Below are 5744 nucleotides of genomic sequence, written 5' to 3'. Positions count from 1 at the left end.
AGTAAAAGTTGACATATTCCAGTCTGTAGGTATCCATCAACATACGTTCCTTTAATTTTAGTATTTTAGTAATGAGTTTAATTGACCATAAATTCCAAAGATAACTGTAAAACTACAGTTAATAAGTTGGTGTTACGTAGTGTTGAAAACTTAAAAAAAAAGTGACAAACATTAAAAAAAACATCAAAAGTGTTAAAAAAAAGGGACAAAAACGTAAGAAAACTTTAAAATCATTGATGAAAGCGTCAACAAAGTTGTTGATTTTCAATTTTGACGGGAAGACAACACAAGGGTTAAAAAGATCCTGTCTGGATGTTACTGAACACTTGACTTGACAATTGGTTGATAATTTGTGTTAAATGTCTTTTTATAGCCAAAGGTTTCTTCTTCTTCTTATTATTATTATAATTATCTTTGTACTGTCTTCTACCGTATTTCTTTTCTCTCTATACTGTATTTTTATTGCTGAAAACTACTTGCAGTTTTTTTTTTCAGCCTGGAGAAGAAGACTGGACAGAGCAGGAAGTTCCACGCTCTGCGATCGGAAGGAGGACTGCAACTGTCCACAGCGCCGCAGATAAGAGGGAAAGCCGTGGATTTCTACTCTTGTCCGTACAATACAGAGTACGCAGAAGGTGTGTTCTGCAAGGACCTGCAGGGGGGAAAGGCCCCTGGAATCGATGGTCTCCCCCCGGACTTCTACAAGACTTTCTGGGAGGAAATGAAAACGACATTCTAGATGTTTTAAAGGAAAGTTGATGACTGCTTATCTCCTCAGAGTTGCCAGAGGGCAGAGTTAGCTCTCCGCCCTAAGAACGGTGACTGGGGGCCGGTCTCTCTGCTGTGTTCAGACTATAAGATGATGTCCAAAGTCCTGGCCTCTAGGCTGAAGCAGGTGTTGGACCGGGTTATCCACAAGACCCAAACCTAATGCGTGCCCAGTAGGTCCATTGTTGACAATGTCTCATTAATTTGGGGTATTTTGACCGTCTCTAGGTCGTTGGGTTTACACACTGGTCTTGTTTTGTTGGAGCAGGAAACGGCGGTTGACCGGGTTGAGCAGCGTTACCTGTGGAAGGCGTTGGACAGGTTCGGCCTCAGCCCTGGTTTCATTTTCGAGATAAAGGAAATGAGAACACTGAGAGTGTGCTGAAAATCAGTGGTGGTTTATGTAAACCCTTCAAAGTATCCAGGGTCATAAGACAGGGCTGCTGCCCGATGTCAGGTATGTTTTAGGCTTTGTCTATTGAACCCATGTTGCACAATGTCCGTTCATCAATGGCCTGGTTTTACTTGCTTTTAATACACGCTTTACTGTATCGGCCTGTGTAGACAACATCATAGTTTTTACACAGAACCAACAAGATGTTGATAGTTTAGGACACATTGTTCAGACTTTTCAGAGAATCTCAGCTGTAAACTGGGCAGAGAGTGAAGCCCTGGCAGTGGGGAGATGGGCTGGAGGCCTCTCTCAGCATCCAGGTTGGTTGACCTGGACGGGGGAAAAGTACCTGAAAAGTACCTAAAGTACCTGGGGGAATCAAAGAACCACAGCCATGAACTGGGAAGAAGAAATTGAAAAAGTGGAAGGTGCTGGAAAACTTTAAGGGTTTGGATAAAAAGACTCTCTGTTTGTGATGGATTTTAAGAAGCTGAGTTTCTATCGTGGCCTGTTTACAGTGTGGAAGCTGTTGAGCAAGGAGAGACGGGTGCAAGGTGACTCCTTACACTAGCAATGTTTCCAGCCACACATTTTTATCCAAATTAAGTGATGTCAAATGAAAAATGCCTTATGGAAACAGTAAAATTTTATGGAATTTAATGAATATTGACTTAAAGGAAATACGTTCGGTCTCTTCATCGATATTCAGCTTATACGATAAACGCTGATGGAAACGTTATTTGCCAAATAAATAACGAATTGCGATTAAGTTTTAGGGTTGCAACCCGCCACAACATGAAGAAGAAGTTGTAGTTCATTTTCCTCTCTATCTGCACGCATGGCGGGCATCAACAAAGACAGATGGAAGTGGACGGACAAGGAGACGAGAGACTATCTGAATTTAATTAGCAAAGGAAATGGCCGACAAAGGTTAGGACAAGCCATGGGACGTCCTGGGGAGTCAATGGAAGACGCTCAAACAGCAAGACATGTCTCAAAAAAAGAGTCTCGCAGCGGTGCCGGAGGGACAATAAAAGACAAGTTACATCTGCATTGTCATAGCGATGTGTTGATAGCATCGTTGTTTTCTTCTTATAGCTTGATATGTCGCTATCAGCTGGAACATAAGCTCTATGACAACTTGTCCCATATTGATCATGTGGTGGTAGACGGGATCCATTTTGTCTAAAAAAACGTTGTTGTTGCCTGAATGTTGTCTGATTCAGTGTGAAAAGAGGAAACCCTTTAAAATGTCTAAAATCAACTTAATATAGCAATTTGATCACAAAACAGAATGTGACGTCATTACCACAGGTTTTTATTGACTTTAAAGCCGTTGGATGGAAACACACTTTCACCAGCTTTATTCATATGAGTTTTTTTTACCAAACTTTAGATGATTCGATTGATAAGATGGAAACTTATCTTATGATCTGTCAAAGAGTGGTAGGTTGACCTGCATATGAAACAGAGGTGATTAGTGTAGATGAGCTGCAGCTGGAACCCTGACTCTCGCACACCAAGCTTCACTCCTGCAATTAAGGACAGACGAGGGTGGGGGGGCAGAGACAGCGCGCTACCTAGCAGCAGCAGCAGGCCTACCATCTAGACTCACCTGTCTAGTAACTCTCCATTGGCTTGCATGCTGGAAAAAAATAATTCTGGTCAGGCCAATCGCATCGTGTATAGAGTCGGTGGGCGGGGCTTAATGACGGCAGAGTTGCGACGGGTCAGCGTGAATTCCTTGCTACTTGAAAACAAAGAAGATGGCCGCTGCTGGCGAACAGCGGTCTGTCCAATCGTCTCTGGAAGACTTGGAGTTAAGATCTGAAGTCCTTCTTAAAAAAGGAAGATGTGTTCAGAGGTTAAAGGTTAATCTATCAACCAGCCTTGCTCTGGTTGGTTGGAGCGCTGTCCTATTGTTTGCAGAGGGAATTCCCAGTAGTTCCCTGACCCAACATCTGGATGTGGGTCTGGCTTGTCAGTCAAGAAACCGATGTTTCTGATATAAAAACGTATAAAACGGGTCAAATTTGACCTGAGAACAACACAAGGGTTAATCTTTGTGTAAACTATACAGAACCTTATGAGGAATGGATTCAAGTTTTTCTTTCGCTTCTTTTTAATTATGCAGACGAGCTCGCAGGTGAGCCGCGCCCTCTTGGCCGCAACATTCTGTTTATGTTGGCGAGATGCAAGGGTGCAACTTTGGGTTCAACATGGGGGCAGGTAGGAGGTTTCTGGAGGGGACTAGAAACATTTCTTCAGAGTTGATTGAGTCTCATTAGCCACACATGAGAGGAGCGCGACCAGGACTCAAATTGTTTGTTTGAGGTGCTCTTTGGATGGGAGGGTCATATATAGCAATACTCCAAGGCAGTCTCACTGGAGAGACACAGCCAATGTCCCCAGGTCTGGTGGACCCACCACATTATTAGGCTTTTAAATACAATTTATGTAATAATAGTTTATGTACACATCATTTATGGCTAATATTTACCATTTACCCCTGTGAGATCACATTTATGATCATAAGATCATTTTTGTTTTTTGGGAGAAAAGGAAAGGAAATAAAAAAAAAAATAGAAACAAGAATTTTGATCATTATTGGCGCTTATTTCTTAGAACTTGATCTTGATGAACTTAAATGAAAGTGCTTGAAATGTAACGATGTTGTAACATTGTGTGAGAATAGCAGATGCAGAAATACAACATGGTTTCATATCACCTTCATTTAAATACACTCGGGTCCAGTAGACGCGAACACCTCATATGTGATATTTGTGTGCAAACATTGAAAACGGGTCCCACAGACCCAAACAACACACTGGGTCAATATCACGTGTAGTTTCTGTATACATTTATTCATACACACACTCAATAACTAACAAAAATGACGCACAGTCAGGTGCCTTTTGGCATTCACTCTCGATCCAAAAAGTGATTTTTGCGTCGGGATATGACGCTGAGAGATACTATTTCATGAGTTTGGTGCGAGAATGGGTTTCACAAAACACATGCAAAGACAAAAACACACACACACACACACACACACACACACACACACACACACACACACACACACACCCCTTAGACAAACATCCCACACTCACTAAGCAGCCGTCCCCGCCCCTCAACAGTCGCACCAAAAACAGTAATTAAGAGTTTCAACTCTTCACCTCGGTCGTTGAACCGTCAGACGCCGCCAGATCAGCCACCGGGCACAAGCACCGGGGAGGAGGAGACGGGGCGTGGTCCAGGCAGCCTGCGTCAGGGACGACTGAGCCCTCACCTCGCGGCAAAGTGCACGCCAACACACACACATGCACACACACAGTTAGGTAACACATTAAGGGAGTGCATGTAAAAACTAATTGTACAGAAGCAACCACAAAGAATTAGGGATGATGTTAAAAAAAATAGCTCAGGTATGTCCAGGTAAACAGTCTGACACCCACACACACACACACACACACACACACACACACACACACACACACACACACACACACCCACACACACACACTCTGAGTCTCACAGCTACAAAGGCAGTACGTGAAGGTGTTGAACTGACTTTGATCTCCAGGCAGACAAACAGGTATTCGTGTTTCCGGGGTTTATGGAAGTCACTTTGAGGACAGATTAATTTTGAGGCTCAAGGGCAGCATTGAAATCCTTGTTTTGATCCTGTAACTTAACTAAATTAACTGAAATTGTGCCAGTAGAAAAGCTGCAATACAACAACACTTTAAATCCAGTTGTAATCAGTAGTGTCGGTGTGCTGATGTCCACAATGTGTTCGTCAGAAAGTCTTTAATAAAAGTTTGAAAAGGACAAAAATGACCTTATGGGTAACTGAGAATAACTACTTCATCTTGAAAAAAGAGATTGCGTTTAAGGGTTATGGGGAAAATCAAATCTCACCATGTTTTTTGACAAAATACACCAACGTTGATATTGCAGAGATATTGTAGAGTTGACTATTGGTGCTTTCACAAAATAGCAACACAATGAGAGATACATAATCATCAATAATGTGGATACAATGACTAAGTGGGTAAAGGCAAATAATAGAACAGCTGGAACAGTCTGGTAAGTTCAGAAAATGACATCCCTTGCCTTTAAAACCAGGAAAAGACAACACCAGGACGACATCTAGCGTCATATATCTACCCGGGCCGAGATGTGCTTCAACAATGGAGATTCTCTTTGGGGTTAAACCCAAAATCCAACAGGCATGATTTCAAAAAGTGAAGAAAAGGGAGCACATCTCAAGTTGCCATATTAATGAGGACGACATACTGTCATTTCTCTTATTTCATTATGCTCACGTCACAATGAAAATACATTCAAGGGCAGAGTCATTACAGCACCCAATCAGATCATCCCATTGCACAAAAGACACAGTCACGGCTTAACTTGGGGTTCAACATTGTGGGTGTGGGGGGGGTTGTTATTAAAATTTGAAACGTCAAACCCTTCATTTTCTGCATTCTGGTGATTTTTTTTACTTCAACTTGTAGTGCAATTGTCTTTATTGATGTCAAGGAAATTATGATAGGTTTTTGGGTTGTAACACCCC

Source organism: Etheostoma spectabile, chromosome 17 (assembly GCF_008692095.1).
Source record: "Etheostoma spectabile isolate EspeVRDwgs_2016 chromosome 17, UIUC_Espe_1.0, whole genome shotgun sequence".
Taxonomy (NCBI): domain Eukaryota; kingdom Metazoa; phylum Chordata; class Actinopteri; order Perciformes; family Percidae; genus Etheostoma; species Etheostoma spectabile.
Note: the sequence above shows the minus strand (reverse complement) of the source record.